The sequence below is a fragment of the Ursus arctos genome, unplaced genomic scaffold (genome assembly GCF_023065955.2).
Source record: "Ursus arctos isolate Adak ecotype North America unplaced genomic scaffold, UrsArc2.0 scaffold_7, whole genome shotgun sequence".
In the NCBI taxonomy this organism is placed as follows: Eukaryota; Metazoa; Chordata; class Mammalia; order Carnivora; family Ursidae; genus Ursus; species Ursus arctos.
The window spans coordinates 83180555-83204395 of record NW_026623089.1 but is presented as its reverse complement, the minus strand read 5'-3'; positions in this window follow the sequence as shown (position 1 = coordinate 83204395).

Sequence of the window (23841 nt, the reverse complement as noted above, 5' to 3'; positions counted from 1 at the left end):
AGATGAGGAGCCCGTGGAGCCTGGATTTTGGAGGGGAGGGAAGGAGCAGAGAAGGTGACCACTCAGAGCCAGTGCAGCCCCTGTCCACTGTCAGCCAGATCTTAGTCCAGGCTGCTCGGATGGCTGCTCAGATCAATAGTCAGACGTTGAGGGTCCCAGACTCCATTCATTAAATTATCAGAGCACCAGCCTAGATGGCCACTTTCCCAGTTAATTGACAGGAACTGCTCAGCCAGGGTTGGTCAGTTGAAGGGAAGATAATTCTTGGCAGAGCTGACATGTGAGAGTTGTTTAGGAATGTCCTGGGTTCTGAGTCAACCTGTGAGCTGAGCAGACCACTCGCTGGTCACTGAAGGTGGTCAGCTGGTCACCAGGAAGGCTCCACGTGAGGAGGCTGACAGTGCAAAGATGCTGGGGGAGGACGGCCACAGTTGGGCTTCCCCCGGCCCTTCGGAGGGGCTTCACTTTGGGAGCATCTGCATTGGATTTTGGGTCAGGGATTAAAATCTAGAAGCAAGAGGCTAGGTCAGGGTTTGAGGTCTTTTCTCAGCCCAGGAAACTCTTTCAGGCATCAACTGTCTCCTGCAGAAATCTTGGGGCAGGATATTTTGAGAAAGAGTGAGAAGAGCCCTTGGTTTGTGTACAGGGCATGACCTAGTGGTCCCAGGTGTTCAGGGACCTCTGTCCTCAGGGAACCAACTACATTCCTGTCCCAGATGCATCACACGTCAGTGTTGTGACTCTTGACAAGCCACTTAAAATCTCTAAATTTCAATGCTGTGAACTCTATGATATGGGTTACAATCCACAGGGCTGACGTGGGGACTGTAGGAGATGAGAACAGATCTCCAGACTGGCAGCCAAGTACAAGCAGAACCAGGTAATCCTCGCTTTCTTCTTTCTTGTATTACAGATCTGGGAGAGCCTCCAAGTTTCATCTCGGTGACACCACACACCACTTCCTCTGTTCTGATCCAGTGGCAGGTAAGGGCTGGGAAGGGCGGGGTGTTTCCTGAACTGGTTTCAGGAGCTGGGACCTGCCCGCCAGGCCACATGACAGCATCCGAGGGTCGGTGGCAGGTCAGAGGACATGACGTGGTTGGTGTGCCCATCTGGGGGGAGCACCACCGACCCCCCGAGCCAAGCTGTGGGAAGGAGCCTGAGCTCGGCTCTCTGAGGAGGGCCAGTGTGACAGCGGGGCTGGTGCAGAGCCTCCAGGGCTGAACGTTGCAGGCATTTGGGGAAGGGCGGCCCAGCGAGGCCTCCATGGTACACACAGAACTGGGTGTTGTAAGACAGGGCCAAGAAACCATAGCCTGGGGAGTGATCTCTTCTACAGTGATCATCTCCTATCAGACAGAATACCCACAGGGTTACATATGTCCTCCCTACATTCTAGGTGTTAATCCTCAGTGAAAGTCTTCTCAAGGCACCTCTATCCTAGATAATGAAGTAGTGTTGGTGGGCCATGGACAGCACTGGACACTCTGACCTCTCCTTGCCTTATTTCCAATTTGGGTACTTTTGCCAACAGCAACATGCATTGAAGACAAAAGTCACAGAGGGGAGAACTGGCAAGGAAGGATGCCCTGTCCCAGCAAGGGTGCTCACCGGGTCTGTGCAGAGGGCTCAGCCAGGCTGGGGGGTTGGGTTCAGAAGCCCAGCTGGAGCTGGGCCAGAGAGGCACAACACAGCAACAGGCAGGGCCAAGGGCAGCGATGAGAACGTCGTGGGAACTCTGGTCAACAGGGAAGTTCCTGAGGCCAGAATGGGGCAGCCTTCCTGGGGAGGGGGAGGACAGTGCCTAGAGCAGAGGGTCATGGGGTAAGGAGATGGGAGCAGGAGCCCTGGTCTGTGTTCATGGCCACAGTGAGGTGAGGTCTGCCTAGAAGTGGCCACACTGGGCTAGAGGTCCATGGAGGGGTCTGTGCAGCGGATCTTCTTCCTCCAGGTTGATAAGATTGTCCAGGAGAGTGCCAGCATCACATCCAGACCAGGCAGGAGAGAGGGGATGGTTTGAGGTCAGGAGATGTAGGAGCCCTGGTGATGATGGAATCCAAAGCAAACTGTGGTCTAGACATGGCCTTGGAGAGGCAGATGCCATGCCTAACTGGGGGCAGAGCCTGGCAAGAGGGGAGGACTGGAAGGGACTCCGTTAGAGAGGGAGGTGTTGAAGGACATGCATGGGCATGCCAAGAAACCCAGAGGAGGCTCTAGGGGACCCTGTCCTAAATGGACTGCCTCCATGGGACTTGTAGGCCAGGACAGAACATGCTGGAGACCCCTCCAGGCTAGAGCTGCTGCCCAGCAAGGAGCAAGGGGGAGAAGAGCCAGGTCACGGGCACTCCCCGGCCATCCTGGTGCTGCTAATGGAGCAGGGGTGCTGTGTGGGAAGTCAGGACAGGAAGGCCACGGTTGGGGTATGTACACCAGCCATGAGGAGGCTTTCTGAACTCTCAAGTGGTGGCCCCTAACCGCTGAAGGTTCCTGCTGCCTCTCCTTATGTGGCAGCTCAGTGGCATCAGTAAGTATTAGCTCCACTCGCGTGCAGTTTGAGCATGAGTGAGGAGCACGTTTAGAGGTTCTATGAGGGTTAATGGACAGACTTGACACGGTCGCTCCAGGAGGGACGAGAGTGGGGCTTTCATAGCCTGGGCTCTGTGAGGCATGCAGAATGTGCAGGAATTGACGGAGTGGCCATGGACCCTTCCTTCACTCCACTGCCAAGTGACACGTCTCAAGAAGTGAAGGAACCCTTAAAGGTGACAGTTCCAAATGTCTTCCAATGAACATGGAAGTTTGCTGCCTGGTGTTCTGTAGTTTCCATCCTCACCAGTGTGGGGACAGGATGGGAACTGGCTCCCACCCCTGCCTCTGGGTAGCCGTATCCCCTGAGCTTGTCTCAGGGCCCCCACCAGCTCTAGGTCTGTGGACCCATTTGCCAGTGGATGACGTGTCCCTGTTAGGCGTCGCTGCCTCCCCATTCTTCCTCTGTAAAAATAGGAGGTTAAAGGTGAACTTCAAGATCTCTGATGTAAGGCCCATTAGGTCTCACAACCCCAACTTCCTGTAGGGCCTTTGGTGGGAGGTGGGAGATGTTCAAAACGGAGATTCAAGGTCCCAAGAGCTTCTGTTTCCCACCCTCCACTACTTAATCAACCCAAAGATTGGTCTTCTCTACTGTGCTAAATTCTACCAGAAATTTAGCATTTCCTTTGTAGATGTGGCATTTGGCTTGCCAGTAACGAAGTAAGCTCTTTTTCTATAAAGACATCTCAGAGCCTTGGAACAGACCATCACCTCTACAAAGTGGCTTTTGCCCCATGCCGTCCTGGCCCCCGAGCACATGGGCCTCGGAGCCCCGTGGTTGCCGTCGGACAGCTCTGTGACTGGCGGATGGCTGTAACAAAGGAACTTGGCATGCGTGTCCATCAGCTGTCCCCGTTCAGAGCCCAGTAGAACAAACTAATTGCAAGAAGCCCAGAGCAGGAGGTGGTCAATAGGATATATTGTAGAAATAAATACCTGTCAACTGCCGGGCAACTGAAGTATAAAAAAAAATATGAGTAATTTACTAAATCAGAGCAAACAAAACGAAGAGACTATTTTTAAATATAGATTTGCATTCCAAATGAAATGCTTCACCTGTAAACCCCCTTCTTTCCAGTAATTTGTTTAAAAATGCGAACGCCACCTGTAATTTCAAGGCTACTGACCCACTTAAATGTCTCCTCCATTAGAAAATGTCAAGTTTGATTTTTCCTAGTAGGACAGTCAATCCCTGCCTTTCATGGGGCTCAGAATTATTTCAAATCTAAGGATCTGAGTGTGTTTTCTAGACAGTGGCGGTATTGTGGTCACACTGAGTACAACTCATAACAGACACCAGTGTTTCTCAATTGGTCACAACATTTAATCTGGCTGTTCTGAAACTTGCAGTGGCTCATACAGTCTGTCACTCAAGTGTAGTTCCCTTTGTGTGGCTATAGACTCTCCTAAGTGGATTTTGAGGCCATTTTTAAGCAGCAGCAGCAACAACAACAACAACAACAAAACCCAAAAAAACAAAACAAAACAAAAAAACCCAAAAAACAAAACAAAACAAAACAAAACAAAACAAAACAAAACAAAACAAAATCTTAGCAATAGATCACATCACACACATTGGCCTCAGCAGAGGGTGGACCCAGTGTTGTATTAGGCACCTTCCTAAGAGGAGCGCGACTGCCACCTGGATGGGGGGAGCAGCAGTGGGGCCTTTTCAGGATGTATTTGGGGTTTGTTTCTTCTCTCACATGGGCTCCATCACCTGCAGAAGACCAGGTCCTGTGTAGGGTGCCGATCGACCAGAGGTGGACAAGACAGATGCCAGGCCTTAAAGAGCTCCTGTTTCCTGGGCTGAGCCCTAGGACACATCAATAGGAAGACAGTGGAGGAGGGGCTGGGAGGAGACCCTGAGCGGGTTTGTTCACCTCCCTGAGCCTCGGATTTCTCACCTATACACGGCACCCACACCTCCAGAGCCACAGGGGACTGAATGGCAACGTGGCCGTGGGGCGCATATAAAGTGCCCTGCATGGTGTGCTCTCAGGGGACAGGTAAATGCAGGTGCTGCTTTCGCCCTGATGCTGCTGGTAATGGGCTGCTTTTTTCCGCCTCTTTTTCCCCACAGGGCCATCCAGGAGATCCTGCTCACCAGCTCAGAAGGCCTGTGCCCTGGAGCCTTGAGTGAGAGGAGCCGTTTTGATAGTGACTCGCAGCTGGCCATGGAGCTGTCTGCCAAAGAGATGGAGGAGTGGGAGCTGGGGCTCCAGGGGGAGGAGGAGGAGCTCCAGCAAGTCTTACAGCTGTCTCTCACGGAGAAATAGACCTTTCTGCACACGGGCTGCACAAAGCAGGGCTTCTGGGCTGCATGTGGGTGCTGCATCACTCGTGCCCTGGGGCTGAAACTAATCAACAAATCATAAAATGGGCAGAAAATATGAACAGACACTTTTCCAATGAAGACATACAAATGGCACAGACAGACACATGAAAAAATGTTCAAAATCATTAGCCATCAAGGAAATTCAAATCAAAACAACACTAAGATACCACCTTACACCAGTTAGAATGGCAAAAATGGACAAGGCAAGAAACAACAACTGTTGGAGAGGATGTGGAGAAAGGGGATCCCTCCTACATTGTTGGTGGAAATGCAAGTTGGTACAGCCACTCTGGAAAACAGTGTGGAGGTCCCTTAAAAAGTGAAAAATTAAGCGACCCTATGATCCAGCAGTTGCACTACTGGGTGTTTACCCCAAAGATACAGACGTAGTGAAGAGAAGGGCCATATGCACCCCAACGTTCATAGCAGCATTGTCCACAATAGCTAAATCGTGGAAGGAACCAAGATGCCCCTCAACAGATGACTGGATTAAGAAGTTGTGGTCCATATATACACTGGAATATTACTCAGCTATCAAAAAGAACGATTTCTCAACATTTGCTGCAACATGGATGGCACTGGAGGAGATAATGCTAAGTGAAATAAGTCAAGCAGAGAAAGACAATTATCATATGGTTCCCCTCATCTATGGAACATAAGAACTAGGAAGATCGGTAGGAGAAGAAAGGGATAAAGAAAGGGGGGAATCAGAAGGGGGAATGAAGCATGAGAGACTATGGACTCTGGGAAACAAACTGAGGGCTTCAGAGGGGAGGGGGGTGGGGGAATGGGATAGGCTGGTGATGGGTAATAGGGAGGGCACATATTGCATGGTGCACTGGGTATTATACACAACCAAAGAATCATGGAACTTTACATCAAGAACCAGGGATGTACTGTATGGTGACTAACATAATGTAATAAAAAATATTCTTATAAAAAAATAAGTGCTCTGTAAGTGTTCAAGTAGCTGCTGCCTCTAGAGAGGGGGCTTCGACGGCCACAGAGCAGGGAGGGTAGAGGTGTACTTCTCGTCCTTTACGCGGGAGGATGCATTACCGCTCCTCAGGAATGCCAGTTCCCTCCTGGTTCTGGTGAGGAGGCAGGACCAGAGACTGGCTCGGGGGGTTGCTGGGGAAGCAAGCCGGCAAACCAACATTCTGGCCTTGGCCTCCCTTCCCTGTGGATGCCCTTCTCTGCCTGTGGAGCCTGTTTCTGCCAGGATAGAAGGGACCAGATTCTGATGCAGATGACAAGATAACATCACACCTTTATCCCCCCCCCACCTCCCCGCAGACCCACATGGAGACACACAAAGGTGCTTGGCTGTCTTCCCTGGGAACCCTGCCTGGGGAGCCTTCCTGCTCTCCCACATCTTCTCAGGGGCACACACCCATCCCTGGAGGAGAGGCATCATTTATTGGAGGGACTTAATTCAAAGAGGCTCTGAACAGGATAGAGTGTCAACCCAGGCCAGAGTGCTCTTGGTTTCAGACTCTAAGGGAGGGAGGCTGACTTCTGGGGGTGCAGGGACAGCTGCATGTTCCGGGCAATGGTGGGGCTCAGCTCTGCTCTCTGGAGGGCCAAGGTCAGTTTGGCTCTGCCTTGGCCGTGCCCTACACGCTGGAAACTCAGTCCTGCACCATCCGTCTTGTCCCACGGGCCTCCTCAGACACCCCTTCCCTACCCCTGCTCCCACTGAACCCAAAAGGCATACTGAGTTGGCCCTTGCATGGCTGCCTACTGTAAGATCCTGAGACGGTATATCAAATGTTTGGCAAGAGTCACTGAGTGGAATGACTGAGGCTGTTCTCCCCACCCCATACCCACTTGACTATCTGAGACTTGGCCTCTTGGTCACCTGCTCTGTGAGTCTCCTCTGCACCTGCCAGGGCACCCAGCACTGGGGACATGGCGGTATCAGCACACCTGCAGCCCCCCATCCTGCCTTCTGGGGAGCCTTCTACTGCATGTTCTCTGGCCTCCTGTTGGTCTGTCTGAAGTCCATGGTAGACCCTTACCCAGCTTTCCAGATCACACTGGATTGATGGCCTCTCAGTATCCCAACCACCATAACAAGAAAATGTTTATCAGCAAACCACCCACACATGGAAAGCCCCCCCGCCGCCCCACCCCAGCCCAGGGCCCCCCAAGCCCCGGAGTCTGTGCAGCTCAGTGGCTCTGTGGTTCTGGGGGCGGTACCATGCAAACACAAGGCAGTCAACTGTGAAGAGAAACTGCAAATCTCAAAGGAGGAAGGTAACAGGTAGGTGCATCAAAAGAAAGGATTTAAATATCAAAGGATTGAGACAGGCTTTAGGAACCTGGAGAGGCCCTTGAATGTTTTTGTTTTTGTTTTTGTTTTTTCAAAAACAAGCCAGGTCTGCTGGAGCCTGAGCCTTGTAAGGACAAAGGGAGTCTGCGGTGTCCTGCTCACTGGCTTGCAATTTCCTCAGACTCACCAACAAAATCAGCTTGCTGTGCTTGCTTCCATCTGCTAAATATCAGTGCTACTCCCAAACAGAGCCCCAGAGGAGCGGCTGGGTGGCACAGCATTTAAGCGTCTGCCTTTGGCTCAGGGTGTGATCCCGGCGTTGTGGGATCGAGCCCCACATCAGGCTCCTCTGCTATGAGCCTGCTTCTTCCTCTCCCACTCCCCCTGCTTGTGTTCCCTCTCTCGCTGTCTGTCTCTATCTCTGTTAAATAAATAAATAAATAAATAAATAAATAAATAAATAAATAAACAAAATCTTTAAAAAAAAAATATGAGCCACAGAGACAACCACAGTTTCTCTGGGGGCCTATCCTGGCGACAGGCGCCTTGCGTGTGCAGAAGAGGAATCTCCGCGTAAGGCCGAGAAGCTGGAAGGGTCCCCCTGAACCTCTCTGTTGGTCCCCAGCTCACCCAAGGACTCATGTTAGGACCCATGCTCCCAGGTTATAAAAGAGGAAGATGGAAACGTGGGGAATGAGTACCCAGCGCTGCTGGGTGAGCTGAGGGCTCAGGTTTACAGCCTGGGATCTGAGCCCCAGCATCTTGAAGCAAGAGCGACCCTCCTTTCCTAAAAGTTGGCCTGCCACTGGGTCTGGCAGGATCGGCACCCAAAAGCACAAGGGATCTTGGGTTCTGCTCCTGAGGTGGGAGACAATGGGTAAGAACCACCTGGAGCTTTCAGGGGATCTCAACTCAATCACTTCCCTGTGCTTCTGTCAAATGGCAAAACTGAGGAGTGGTTCGTGAATGAGAAAAATGGGGAAACCTCTCAAAACCCAGTACAAACTGAGGGCTTCAGAGGGGAGGGGGGTGGGGGAATGGCATAGGCTGGTCATGGGTAGTAAGGAGGGCACGTATTGCATGGTGCACTGGGTGTTATACGCAACTAATGAATCACGGAACTTTACATCAAAAACTAGGGATGTACTGTATGGTGACTAATGTAATATAATAAAAAACTATTCTTATAAAAAAAAAAACACCCGGTTATCCTTTGACCTTATAAATTATTCAAGTTCTAGGATGCTAATGAATCGTAGGGGTTTGGAAGCCAATCAAAGGAACCTCTGTTCCACTTGTGAGCCCTTGAAGTAGATTCACAGCGAGAGGCTTCAGAGTGCTCCGAGCTGTCTGCTGCTCACGGAACCCCACTGCTCAGCAGCCACTGCCCTCTCTCCCCGGGGTGACCCCTTCCTGGCTCGGGATGAAGCGGGGCCTCTCTGTGGGAGCCCATGTCTGCGGGTCCAAAGGCAGCAGCTATGGAAGATGCCTGTGTCTGCACGCCTGCCTGGGTCCCAGCTGGCTCACCGTCCTGCAGCACGGTCACCTCGTCCATCTCCGCACTGAAGTCACTGTCCCTGATGTCATTGGTGGCTTTCAGGCTCAGCTTGTAGGAAGTAAAGGGCCTCAGCCTGAAACACAGAAGAGCCACGAGGGCCTGAGCCCCTCGCCTTTGTTCTGCTCCCAGCTCTGGCCACAGGGAGCGGGCAGCCAGGAGGAAGAGGCACTCAGTGACCACGGAATCTCTCCTGCCCAGGTAAGGGCCCTCAGGCAGCGGGCGCTGTCCTCACAGCCTGCCCCCAGGAACAGAGGGCTTTCTGGGTGGAGGGGAGTGGGGAATGTCCAGGCAGGCCCAGGCTGGCGGTTTTACTCGGGGCCCCTCCTGTCATTAGAGCTTCTCCTGCAAAGCAAATCACCGCTCTCTGAGGGATGCAAGAATTTCTCAGGAGGAGCTGATTACCGCAACCCTCCCAGGATTCAGAGCCAGAAAAGAGGGCCCGTCTAACCATTTCCTTGCTTGCCCAGAAGTGCCCCTTCGTGGTGGTCTGCCCTGGCCAGGCCCACCTGGCTCCAAAGACTATCTCTGCCTGCCCCTCATTTCTGCACTTGTCTGGCCAGCAACAGCGCCACGCCCTGGACAGGCAGTGCTCGGGTTCACTGCACAGCAGTTCTGTCTGCTGGACTTCCTGTGATTCCCATTGCAAGGACGAGAAAATCGAGGCCCAGTTCCATTAAGGCCCTTGCCCCCTACCAGAGGACTAGCCAGAGGCTTGGCCGGGGCTGGAAGAGGATCTTGTGTTGGGGCAACCTCTCCGCCGTACCTGAGACAGAGGTAATGCCAGTTGTCCGTGGGGGAAAATGTCCCCGCCTGCCTGCTGATGGGGATTAAGGAGCATGAATACTCTGGGTGCGTGGCTCGTTGCCACCGCTCAGGCCTCCCTCCTTCCCTCCGTTGAGCAGGTCCGTGTTGATGGTCTCCTGTTCTGAGCTCTGTACCACACACACTCCAGACAGACTTCTAAGAAGAGGACGTTCCAGTCTTCCTTGGGTCACTGGCTGGCCTGCTCCTGTGGCTTTCCTTGCCATTACTTCTGAAGGAGCAGATGGAGACCCCCCCACCCCTGCCCCGCTGGCAACAGCTCTGTTTCAGGTGAGGCTCTGCCCCTGTGTCCATCTCCCAGACCAGGAGAGCAGGAGTGGGTCTGGACTCTGCCTGCTTCCTCAGCTACCAGTGGGCAAACCCTCACCGCCTCTATGCTGGGCCTCTGTCCTCCCTCCCAGGCCAACCTGTAAACTCGTGGGTTTCAAACCGAGCACCGTGGATCCCCCGGAGGCTCTGAGGGATCCTCTAGGAGACCAGAGGGTTCCCATGCCCCCCAAGTCAGACAACAGCAGCCCCACTTCCATCTGATTTGCAAATGGGGTCTGGGTAATCCTTTGCCTAGAGGAAGGTTCCTCTGTTTTCAAAGACTGATAACTATCTTTGGACACTGGATCAGAAGAATCTTCCTCTAACTGTTTTCATATGCCCTTCTGCCTAAGATGGAAGTACAGTGGTTCTCTGTCGGCCGGTACCTCAAAGGATGCTCTCGTGCCAGCTTGCCCTACTACGGCTGGTCCGTGACTGCAGGTCTGTCTCCTGACCTCTCTGTGCCCCCATTCCACAGCTGGAGAAGGCATGCCAGGTGACCTTGCTTTGGCCTTGGCTGTCCTGGGGATGTGTCCAAAGTTCCATCCTTAAGAATGCTCTTTGTTCCTGGTTTCTGGGGGAGCTATCCTTTATAAAGTTAAAACAAATTGTTTCCTATCTGTTTCTGGCTTCCTAGGAACTATTTTATCTAATTCTAGTGACAACCACATGGTTTTCTCCTTGGGTTCCTGCCTCAACCACCTGAGGCCCCATATTTGCATTAGCTTCTCTTTCATAGATTGGATGGTGGCCCAGGGCGGTTGTCAGGAACGTGCATTCTGAAGCCCAACAGCCTACATGCTAACCCCCACATAGCCTTGGGCAGGTCAGTGAGGCAGAAGCATCTCACCTGGGCTGACAGAAGCACTGAGATCATGAGGCGGTCATGCAGATTCCGTTCAGAAGCAGCACAGGAAAGAGACTCTAGTACCCAGGGCACGCTCACTGCATCCTGTCTGCTCTCCTTATCATCAGGACCCTCTGGCAGCAGCTCAAGTGGCTCCAGGAAGAGCCCGTGCCCTGCACACTGTCCTCTAGGCCCATTCATCCCCTCACCAACCCCACCATGATTTGTAAGTAACCGTTCCCCTCCTGGATGACTGTTTGCCTTCCCCCACAGGGACAGGGACCGAGGTGGTCTCCTTTACTGCTGTGCCCTCAGCACCAAGAACAAGGCCCCACACCTAGGAGGCTCTTGGCGAGGAAGGGAGAAAGAGAGGAAGGAAGGGGAGGGAGGGAGGAAGGAATGGGGGTAGGACTCGGGAGGGGTGAATGAGAGGACACTCGTCACCATCAACATGGTGTCTGGCACATGTCAGCGTGCCAGAAACGACCCTCGTCCTTGTATTTAGTGCTCATGTTCACTTAGCATGTTACCTTGAGGACATGTGTCAGACGTGTCATTGATCCCTCCATGTTTAGCACCTACTGTTCTCTAACGCTTTGTTTTGGAATCTGAGGCAGGGCCGCCTCCTCCATTCCCACCAGAGCACACACAGCAGGGGTGCAGTTCACACCCGTCAGACAGCTGGAAGCTTCCCCCAGGGTCTGAGGTCAAGGGGAGGGTTCACGGAGAGCAGGAAGCAGAGTTCCCAGCTTTAGGCCTGTTTCCCAGGCTCGTGTCATTTACAGGACTGTTAGCTGTCTCGGGGGCCACAGGGCACACCCAGGGGCTGAGCTGAAGGAGCACCCTCTCCTCGGGGTAGGAAGCCCACTAGGTGCCCTAAAAATAGACCAAGAGGGACCCAGCAGCAGTGAAGGGAGCTCCATGGGAGGTGACAACAGTCCCAGTGTCCCCTCTCCTGGTCCCCGGCCCCTGCAAGTTCACCCAGCCCTTCCTCCTCATCCCTACATAGCCAGTCCTTTAGACCCCTGGTCTACCTCCCAGTCCTGAACTGGCCTCCACTCGCCCCCGGGCTCTTGCCGTGCTCCCCCCTGAGGCAGAACAGGACTTCAGGGCTGGTGACCTGTGAAGAAAGGCACAAACCATCCTGGACCCTCTTCCTCAACCCCTCATTTCCCCCAGTTCTGTTCCCTGTTCACACGCCAGGCCCACATCAGGGTCGGCCCAACCAGAATCCAGAGTCTTGTCCTGGCATCCAAGCCTGGGGAAGTCCTCAAACTTCTCTGAGCCTCCCTTTATTCATCTGTGAGAATGGCGGTACTGGTACCCGGCCCTCCCAGGGCTGCCATGACAGTCACAGGACATGACCCCCTCATGGAATAGGCAATTCCTACATGTGACCTCCTCTTTCTTGTCTTCCCAAAGTCCTCCTCTACCCCTGCCCACAGTGACCTCGTTGTCCCCAGATGCATCTGCCACGCACAGACTCCCTTGGCCTTTTCCCACTCAGCACCCTCTACCTGCCAGCTTTCTGCCATCCACACTCGAAACTGGCTGGATTTAGGTAAATGTTTGAGGTAACACCTTTTCCTAAACTCCAGCTGTCTGGGGAGGGAACAGGTCGGTGGCTCAGGATGCTCACTGTCCAAGCTCACAGGAAGCAAGCACAGTTACAAACCAAGCTTGTGCTTGACCTGCTTTTCAGCTCCACAGCCAAAGTACTCGGATGAGGGTGGCACGGAGGCGGCTTCCTGTCCCTGTCCCTGCCATGGAGCTTGAGGCAGAGTCTCATACACAGAAGGAGCTCCCTACATTCATTTGCCCGGTTTGGTTATGAAAATAAAGCCTGAGTCCTGATCATTTTAGAGGCTACATACCGCTGCCTTTATGCCTCATCTATTCAGAACCCGTGATTAGCATCACAAAGATCAAAGAATATTGAACCCATGCAGGATATCCCTGGCCTTTAAATTAACCTGACTTTTCACGTGGCTTTATTTTTTAAAATGGCATGGAAGAAGCAAAGAAAGAACCCCGTGGAGATGGGGCCAGCATCCTGACTTGAACCGAATCCCCCTAGTTTCACACAGGAATCCCCTTCCGGCCCTCCTGGTTGGGTCCATCACGTCGCCCTGGGGACACGCAGAGGAACAGCAGGACCTGTTATCGGTGGATACACAGCTGTCAGCTGAGCTCACACTGCTGCTGTCTCATCCTAATAACACCCAGAATGTCTGTGTGGCTCTGGGCCCACAGGCCTTCTCCTCCTCTATGGTACTGCATGTCTGCGGGATGCAGCCCCGATATGTCCTTCAACCCAGAACCTCCCTCCTGCTCCAGACCCACGCCCTCTAAATGTGGGGACGGCCACTTGATGTAGATGGCAAAACTTTTTGCTTTGAACTTTGGTTTAAACTTTTATGTTTTCTGGTCATTGGCAGATTTCAAGCAATCAGCAAATGTAAAATGTAAAAAGAACGTTGAGAAAGAGGAGGATAAAGTTGCTCTGAGGCTGTTGAACAGGAGGGAGACCACACCACGGCCATGTGCAAAGCGCTGCTTTCCTAGAAACTCAGCCCACGGCGTGTGTCTGTTGACGAGTGGAAGAGACCCTGGAGGGGACGGACCACAGCGTCTCCCACACCAAATCAAACTGTCTGCCAGGAAACATGGACCCCTCCTTTCCAACGTGACATCCCCTGTTCACCATTGTCTCTTTGATCTCAGGAAGCTCCGGGACAGAAAGGCCATTGGAGTTCCTTTTTCTCCTGTCTTTCACATGGCTACCCAAAGGGGTGACTCCCTGTAATGCCCAGTGCTGACAACACCCATGTGTGTATCACGTGGCATCCCAGTCACATGCTTACACCTTGAACCCAGGAGAGGGAGCACCTTTTCTCTCTAAACTTTGTTGTTGCCACATGTCAGAGGCAGAGACAGAGCCACATGCCAGCCCCCACTCCTCCCCCACAGCTGGGGGAGAGGGCGCCTGAGGATCCAGGCCGGTGCAGGAGCTCCCCCACCCCAGCTGCTCCTTTCCCTTGGCTGAGGTTCAGCAGCATGCAGAAGCTGAGCTGGGCAGCCTTGCAAAGGAGGAGGGTCAGGAGGTGCACCCGTGGGAGGTGCTGGGGCTGCAGGCGAATATGACCTTTGCGATCCTCAGCTCTCCTCTGTAGAATGGGGAGGATGATCTCCCCCCACTGGGCTATCATGTGGGTTCAATGAGAAATGTGAGATTTCACAGCACAGTGCTCAGAATAGGGGGGGAATCAGTACATGGTGTTCTATCTGAAAGGTGAGAGGAACATTGGCCAGCCTGGGAATGGGGTATAGGCCTCCTCCATCATCCCAATGAGAGGTGCTGGCCAGGGTCCTGGAACCCTCAGAGCAGGTGTGACATGCTCCTTCGTGGCCCCCTCACAGCCTGACATGAGCTTCAGGGAACGTGACCACAGTCAGGGCCAGAGGAGGAGGACAGGAAAGATGCGAGGCCAGCTCCCCAGACAGGCCTGCCCACCAGAAAGACCCAGGGGCTTCTACAGGGTGGCGTGAGCCTGCACAGCCCAGGCCTGCTTGTGGAGACACGAGGCCTGAGGTCACTTCTGAGAAACCTCACCTAGATGGTTTGATAGCCCTGGTCTCCTATGAGCCATCATAAAGGAGAATGCCCTAGTCTCCAACCATAGCGTGGGGGGGGGGTGCCCTCATCCCCCACTGCAGAGGGGGCTACCTTGGTCCCCCACTGTAGAGGGGGTGCCCTGCTCTCCCGCCATAGAGAGGGGGTGCCCTGGTCCTTCACTGTAGAGGGGAGGGTGTCCTGGTCCCTCACTGCAGAGGGGGTGCTCTGGTCCCTCACTGTAGAAGGGGGTGGGAACATGAGGAGGGGCACCAATGAGGCTGTAGGTGCCAAGAACTTAGCTGTGGTGGTTGGCACCACTCCCCTCTGCCTTTGCCGGTGGTTCCCTCAGCAGCTGGATAAATGCTGGGTTCTCAAGGTGCAGTGGAGATGCCTCTCCAATTTCCCTCCTCAGCCATCACTAATGGATGACAGAACAAGTCTGCCTTGCTGACTAGGACAGAGAGCACAAAGAGAAGGTGCAACTCTCTCAGCCTGTGACACCCTTCCCCCCACCTCCCCCTCCTCCACATCTGCCTCTCAGGGGATAGGGCACTAGAGCCCATACGTCCAGGCTCCCTGGCCCCATCATCTGTGCCTCATCCATCTCTGGGACCTGGGGTATGCACATGACATGCACAGGACATGCCCAGAGGACAGACCCAGGGCAGAGGCCAGAGCAGCTCCAGGAGGTGGGAGTCCTGGTCCCTGGTACAGGGAGTGTGCACTAGGAGAAGAGAGCTCAGCTGTCCGGGTGCGTCTCTGGCCCACACATATTCCCTGCTCTGTTCCCTGGGGAGGGCGTGCCTGGCTCTGGGTACCTTTCAACAGCACAGGCTTTGGCCTTGTGGCGGATGGATGAGGAGTAGGTCTGCAGCTCTCCCCGGGGCAGCTCTCGCACCTGCACAGTGAAGTAGTGGATGGGGGGGGCCGTCGCTGCCCGGGACCCACTGGAGCCGGAGGCTGTGCGCTGTCACTTTTGCCAGTGACACCAGGAGCTCTCGGGGGGGGGGGGGGGGCACTGGACGCTCTGCAACCAAAACAGAACAGACCAGGGACACGTGACCAGCTGCTTCTCCAGGAAGGCACCATGTGAGCTCAAGCATGAGGACGCGGGCTGCCTATGAGGGCAGAGAACAGGGAGCTCATTCCCAGTTCCGCAGGCACCTGCGGCTCCCTCACAGCCGATTCTGGACCTGCCCCAGCATGGACCTCACGGGAGACCCTGGCTTGCTCCCAAAGCGCTGCTCTCTCCTGCCTGAGACAGTCGGACAGACAGGAGGATAAGCCCACACGTGCTCCGGGCAACCACACGTCCCTACAACATCTCGAAGTTGACACCTGGGCTCTGCTGAGCACATCCAGGCCCCTGTGGACTCTCCCTGTGATCTCAGGCTCAGTGCGTCTGTCATGCTGACTCCTTCTTCCTGGAAGCCAATCCGAGCCTGAAACACAGACGGTGTCCCACTCGGCTCCTCCGGGGCGTGTCACCACCACTCTGTCCCCACAGTGCTGGCGACTGGGAGTGCAGAGCGTAGGGAGCGGGGACCTGGCTCCCGAGCGTGGATCGTTCCCAGCATGCATCTCCCCGTCCCATCAATTGCAGCAGAGGAACCCCACAGAGGAAGGAATAATTGATTAATTGTTTATCATGAAGATGATTGATCCTGTTGAGAATGTGTGGTGGGTAATGAAGCAGTGATGATCGCCGACCCTGAGGTGATGGCGGGAGGAGCCCTTCAACCTGACTGCGGTCGGCACTCCTCTGGGAGCACACACTTGGGCTGTCGGGGTCCTCCTCCCTCCAAGCAAGAGCCCTGCATCCCCTCACCAGCCACAAGGACCAACCTCCTGGGCATACTGGCAATTGGTGAAGCTCTGCTGGGGGGGTCTACAGGCCCTGGCAGACATCCCCTAAGCTCTATGGGCCCAAGGCAGGTGGTGCGGGTGGTTGGCATGTGGGCTGAGGTGTGGGCATGCATCCCCCAGCCCCATCAGCAGCAGCCCCGCTGTGGACCAGGGTGCCTCCTGGAGGGCACTCCTGATAATGCTTCCATCTTAAGTCACGTCACACCTTTAGCAAACCTGGCTTTCCCTGTGCCTTAGAAAGTGCTGAATTTCCCTACAGGGCTGCATCAACTCTGAGGAAGATGGCAAGAGCCTTTGGGAGAGGCACTCAGGGCCCTGAGCATGCCCCGGACAAGAGGGAGCCTGAGGACCTGGGCCAAAGCTGCAGGAGAGGTTCTCTTGGCGCCTGTCCCCGGTCTCACCAACCCCACCCCTGCGCTGGCAGCTGCAGGTCAGACAGCGCTATGTGCCAAAAGCCAGGGGCCATCTATGCATGGCTGTCTCTCCACCCACCTCAAGCTTTGGTGTCTCCAGTGACTTCAAGGCTTCCTTCCTCCAGTTAGCAGTAGAGGTAACCTTGTCAGAGGAGGGGCTGTGCATTTGTCTGCATCCTTGGGGGACTGAGGCTTGGCGGTTGAGGTCGGGGGACTCACAGCAGGCTACGGCCTTCCCCTGGAATGTGTGGAGCCCTGGAAGCTCCGAAGCCACAGATGGGGGACACCAGCGTCCCCCCGTTGGCCATCGCAAGGGTCAGCCGTGTGCCTGGGCCGAGCAGCCCTGTCCTGAGCAGCTGGGTGTTCCAGCCGGGGCGGTCTCCGAGCAGGTGCCAGAGCTCAGTGGGCCCTTCCACCTTGTGGGGCATCAGCTTCCCCCACAGCTCAGCCTGCTTGTGAGGGAATTTGAGAGAACAGTGAGCCGCAGTGCCTGGAAGGTGGCCAGAGTGTGGTATGGGCTCAGTGCACGCTAGGCTCCTTTGCCTTCTACCTTTTGTAGGTTTCAGATCGGCCCTTGGGATGGTTTTCCAAGCACTCTGGGCTCAATTCATGCCTCCCTAAGACTGTCTAGATCTTCTCCTAGAGTGATCCCGCAGGCCACGGGGACACTGGCTCACATTCTGAGTGCAGCCATGGCACCAGCTCTGTCCCCGGAGTTCTGCGGACCACTCTGGCCCTCAGGCTTCCTAAGAGGCCACCAGGTGAGTGCAGGGAACAGAGAGGGGAAGGGCCTTGCCTAAGGTCACACAGCTCCAGAGCCTGATGCTTGGGGAATCCCAGAGCCCACCCATTTACTCTGTGCGCAAGCACCTTCCTGTCATCCTCTTCCCTGAGACCTCTGGGTCTGGCCCTGATCTCCCAACCTGGAGTTGGGGCGGCCCTGGGGAGGGAGCCTGCTGAGGCAGATTCCAGAGTGAGGCTGGAGGGCATGTCAGGCGCTCGCTGAGATGGGAACCCACAGCAGATTTCTGTAGGTGGAGGAGACTGAGTGTCTGTGGAGGGTGTCCACGTCACGGCCTCACAGCTGTGTCCCCGGCAAATGACTGAATCCATCTGGGCCCCACTTCTGTAGAACTGGGGCTCACAGCACTTTGTTTCCCAGGCCTTTGTGAGGATAAGCCAAGACAATGTACAATAAACATCTCACCAGTGCTTGGAACGGAAGCAGTGTCCGTGGAGACAGATCTCCCTATGACTGCTGGGTAGAAAACTTGTTTATTGAGCCCCTGCTGAGCTGGGCACCTGGTTTTGAACATCAGCAATCAAGTGCCTGGCTTCAGGGAGCTGCACTCCAACAGGATGACTCAGAGCCACCCTGGGCCAGTTACACAACCTCGCTGAGCCGCGTCTCCAGCTTTAAGCCTGGGACATTCCTGTCTTTCTGGTAAATGTCGGGCTGTGCAGACATGCGACAGTGCAGGGCCTGACCCAGGAAGCCATGGACCCAGCAAGTTCATGGCTCCCATTTAGGCCCAGCTCTCCTCCCCACAGCACCACAACAGTGGACTTGGGCCCCGGGGTCGTATGTCTCTTCTCAGTGGTGATGACGGTGGCCACCTGCAGCAGCCCATAGTGGTGTTTCGTCTTGGCCAAAAGCCTGAAGATGTATGCCGACTCCAGGGCCAGCTTGGCTGCTGTGAACTGCCTCACTGTGGTCCTCACCTCCACCGTCGTGAACGTGCTGGGGCTGTTGCTGGCCGGGCAGTAGGGGATCTGGTACCTTGTGGGCAGGGCAGGAGGACCACACATTGGTCACGTCACCCCCCTCGGACCCCGCATTCCCGCCACCCTGCCACCACCGCTCTGCTTTCTTTCCCCGACATTCTTCCTCCTCTGCCAGCATCTGAGAGGGAGGGCACAGCCGTGGTGATGGATGGAGACTCTGAGTGCTGGGCCCCCATGACCCTCGTTCCCCTTCATCCTTCCCGCCACCAAGATGTGGACACAGTTTCATCTTCCCCAGGGCTGTTGGAGCTGAGAGAACATGGCAGGAACCAACCAGTGCTCCTGAGGGGCAGGCCCAGTGCTCCCTGCTTTTTCTCTTCCTCCTCACCCCTCCTGCCACCCCCCCTTATCCTCCCAAGGGCCCAGGGCAGTGCCTCCTCCTGGAATGTTCCTTCAAGTGTGCCCTTCTCCCACGGTTACATGTCTTTCCCCTCAGTCATCCTCCCTGTCTGTCCACAGATCTCAGCTTTGGGAATGGGAGCTGGTGCCAGCTCAGCATTGACCCCTGCTGTCGGCCCCTCCTCTGCGCCCACCCCCAGGAAACCCCAGCGTGGCCCCCATCCTGGGGGTTCCCCTGCAAATAATAACCCCCTGCCAAGGAAGCAGTGGGGTGCATGTTCTCAGTTCTGGGGGGCTTCCGCAGCTCTGAATGGCTCCTAAAACTCCTTGGTTTTCAAGGGATTGCAGTTGATGAGATGTTATGAATGACCAAGCCTCCCAACCAGGCTGCGCCAGACCGCCTCCACGCATGTCTGAAGAGGCAATGCCAACTGTCAGACCCAGCCCGGGACCCAGCTGTGCTCCTGCCCTGATTAAAACGAGAGCTGGTGGGGTGCGGTGGCATCCACAAACACAGAAGACAGCCAACCTGCTCATTGACAGATGACGTGGGCCTCAAAGTCGGGAAGTTGTGGGGTCCAGAAAGAACTTGTGTTTACTCAATAGATGTGTGCCCCACAAACCCAGAAAGCTCTGGATCAGCAGAGGGGCTTCTTTGGTCCGTGACGGCAAGGGCAGAGTGGTGACAACGGTTACTGTCCCCATGGACTGTGCTCAGTCAGCCTCCAGGCCTCCCGGGTCCCTTTCTGCAGCCACCTATCACAGTCAGTCCCTCCCAAATGTCCCCTGGGGGACACACTGCCCCTTCTGAGGACCATGGCTCCACAGTCGGACCCGCAGCAGCTTGCCCCCCCTGGGCCTCTCTACTCTGCACTCTCCTCCCTTCTGTTCATCAGCAACAGGCAGGAGCCTGTTTGGGTCCATCCAGCCAATTCCTGGTGGACCTGCCATCCCAGAGCCGACCTAGGAAAAATTCCTCAGCCCCTCAAACTGTGAGGAGTGCCCTCCACTCTCTGTTCTGCTCACCACCTGCTTGTTCACAGGCCACATGCCTTGATGAGACCCTGGACTCCCTGGAGACCTGGAAGGCATCTGTCTTGGCCTCCCCGCAAAGTCCTTGGAGTGGCAGGGTTTCAGGGCCCTGAAGTGGAATCATGCAATATTGGTCTTTCTCTCCGTGCTTTATCTCACAGAGCATAATATGTTTTCAAGGTCCATGTTGGGGCATATTTCAAAATTGAATTCCTTTCTAGACCTCCAGTTAATAAAAGTGTATCGATATTGTTTTGCTAATTATAACAAATGCACCACATCCATATAAGATGTTATTAGTGGAGGAATTGGGGTCGGGAGGCGTGGGTTATGGGAACTTTCTATGTTATCTGTTCAACTCTTAGATTTGTCTAAACCTCCTGTTGTCAATAATGCCTATTAATTTTTTAAAATCCGAGAACACTCTTTCAGGGAGCGATCTGTGTCAGCCAATATTGGTTCGAACATCAGCTAAAGGTCTGTACGTTAGCTAAAGATGTTGTTTACTGGTAAAGGTGAGCCCATTCGTGAGTTAGAAATGCACGTTGACTGCTGGAGTTACAGTGATACTGACTTGATCATTTGCCTTTGCATACAGAAGAATGTGGCTTCACATTTTGATGGTTTTCTCTTACATATGGGTCACTGAATAAAGTAGCATCATTCTTCTTGAATGAACCTAATGAGTCCATTCCCACAGTACCTTCAACTGGGTCATTGGTAGGGTGCCCCCTGTTGTTTGGCCAGAGGCAGAGTTTTCAGCATCACTGCTTGGGGTCAGGTGATACTCTTGACTCCAGGCAGGAGCCGCGAGCACCAGAGAAAGTTACGTACACCCCTCTGTGTCTCATTTGCCTGTTCTGAGATGTTGAAATGTGACTGTGCCCTACTTATTAGAATTATGTTATGAGGCTAAAAGTAAATAAACACAAGGAAAGCCTTAAGAAAAATAAAATAAATGACTGGTGTTTCATAATCACCCTAAGTGTTCAATCACTGAGCAACTGCAAGAATAAGGTAGACAGTTGGTGGTGGTGGAATCCAGAGAGGGGACGTGGATGGCTCCACAGCAAGAGAGGATGGACGCTCACTCTTAGCTTTACATGGGGAGGATGCTTTACTGCTCATGGACGATACCTGTTACCATCTCCTGTAATCCTCAGGTCAGCCCTATTGAGGTGGGTGGGGGCAGAGCAGGGGCTGTAAGCCATATTCTAGTGGGAGGCACTGAAACGTAGAGAGATTAAGTGACATGCCAAGAGTTACCAGTCACTTTTGCCAACATTAGAGATAGATTTCTTACAGGCTTTTTCTATTTATGCACTTCCCACCAAAGGGAACACTGTTCTCATTTGGGGCAGATGTAGCAATTCCTCCAAGTCATGTGCCTGAATCATCACAAGTGGCCTCGGTTTGGAGCTGACACAGGAGTTGGAATGTCCAACCTTGGTGATTCATTTCATTTGATGAAATCGGAAGTTCCCAGAGGGACGTACCATGGGGGGTCCGCGGACGGACGGCACATCCAGCAGTCAGAAACCCAGGAGTGACGTCAGGGATGTTCTGACCTATCAAGGGTAATAATTAGTAGAATGATTAGAATAAGAAAGCGGGAGTAAAGGGGTCACTCTGGGTGAATGGCAACAAGGGTTTATGGAAAATGAGAAGAATTATTTTAACTGAGCAGATACAAAACAGAAAAAGAATCAAATGGGAGTCTTGACCCAGTATCTTGTGTGGAAACTGCCCACTAGCCATCACAATTTACCTGTTCTGAAAATCTTGGGGCAGCTGCCTGCTTCTGAAGACTGGCTATTTCCAGAGGATCTCTGAGAAGCCTCAGTTTGAGTAGCCCTCTAATTGTGTGAAATTCTGATTTTTTAAATTATTTTATTTATTTTAGTAGAGACATGTGAAGCCAAGGGTGAACTCCCAGGAGTTACACTGCTTTGTTTTTAAACAGTACCTGAAGGGGTCCCTTCAGGGGATGTGTAAGGGAAGTTTTTCTCTGATGTCTCTTCCTGAGGTTGAAGATCATGAAGAGGCTTCCAGGAAGATTTCAGGAATGGAGGCCTGAAGCTGTTGGTGAAAACCTTGGGCACTATTACAAGAGCTCTTTGCAATATGCTGCCATGTCTGCACGTAGTAGGGTAGTGCAATCTAGTCTGGGTAGTGAAATTCCTAGAGATAAGGAACTTCCAGCTACTCATTTAGTGGGAGAGCCCGTGTGTTCCCAAGGGAATAGACTGGAGAGCCATCATCGCTAGTGTGTATTTGCACCCAGGGAGCTCACAGGTTTCTGAAAGTTTTGCTACTTTTAATGGAAGGATGAAAATGTTTTGCCCACTTGAAACAGTTTATGTCTTAAATAATGAACTGTGTTCCAGCAAAATTGTAATTTCTTGTGAAACTGTATTTCTTTTTGGCCAAGGTTGAGAGCAAGTAAAGAGAACCCTTTTTAGAGGCTTTTTTGTTTTCTGGACAAAGTCGGAGATCATTCACACGTTATATAAGAACTGAATTACAAGGGAAACCTAGATTTCCTTTTTCAGTCTTGTTCGAGCACATGGGAAAAGGAGAGGGGCCTTCAGTGAACTCCTGGGCCATGACTGTCCAGGTATGCCACTGTTCTGTCCAGGAGAGAACAAAAAGGATATACCCTTCTGGTCTCTTAGTGAAACAACTTTGGATTCAGAATTTCTTTTGGAGGCCTCAACATAGCATCCAAAATGTGCTGCCCATTGGGCTTCCTCCTTTCCGATGATGCTTCTCAAATGAATGATTTTGCTCCAATCAGGTTGTCTAGAGTTGGCCTTGAAAAGCCAAGTCATCGTTGGTGAAGTCGTGGGGAACAAGAATTCGGATTGTGATGAATGTACACATGAGCATTAGACATTTTTTTCTGGAAGAGGAGAGGGGTTAGGTTTAGAGGATTCCCAAGAGAGCTGGTGACAGTTAGTAGAAATAGAACATTTGTGCATCTCATGCCTTGGGCCCCAAAAATGACAGGGCTGAAGAGAGAGATGATAGATTTGAAGATCCAAGAACATCAAGTGCCGGGAGGAGCCCAGGTCCTGCAGGAGGAGGATCATAAAAAGCAGGAAAGAGGAACTTGGCCAAAGCTATAAAAAGGACCTTCTCAATAAGAGAGAGGAGACGGGTGCCTGGGTGGCAAAAGCGGGTAAACATGTGACTCCTGGTTTCGGCTCAGGTCATGATCTCTGGGTCCTGGGGTCAAGTCCCATGTCAGGCTCTGCCCTCAGTGGGGATTCTGTTTTGGGGTCTCCCTCTCTCTTCCTCTGTCCCTCCCCCACTCGTGCCATCTCAGTCTCTCCCAAAATAAAATAAATAAATCTTTACCAAAAAAAAAAAGAGTATAAAAATGAAAGAGGAAATAAATTACATGCGGATGGTGGATCTATGGGTCCGAGTCTTCGCATCCTGCAAAGTCGTCTTCCTTACGGACGACAGTGGGCATTGTCATGGCCTGGTCTTGGGAAAGGAAAGGGGACAATCAGGGTGAAGTGAGGACTCAGGCCACTGCCCCCGGGATTATGTCCCCGACCCCAAAACTCAATGCTGCCCTCAGCTCCGCAGTCCCCCCACCTCACCACCCATGGGGCTGTGATCCCTTTACCTCACTGATGAGAAAGGCGTCCAGGGTCTCTGGGCCCTTCCCAGCCCTCAGATTTCATAACTGGGACCAGGAAGCAGTGCCTGTCAGCCCATTCTTTCAAGAGGCAGCCACGGTGGTGCCCATGACTTTCTGTCCCCATGATTTCCTACCTTCCTCTGCTCCCTCCTGCTACCCTCCCTCCTCTCTCCCTGAATCATTAATTTCTTATTTCCCTTCTCCTGTCACCTCCAACAACCAGACTGTTCTCTGCAATGGGAACAGTGGAGGAACGATCATGCGTTTACTGACATGCTCCCTAGTCAATCAGTTGATCAATGAGCCAATGCAGCTAACATGGAGGCGGCTGCCACAGGCCTGGGGTGATGCTGGGCCATGAGAGTGACCATCAACTGGGCAATCAAGTAGACTGCCCCAT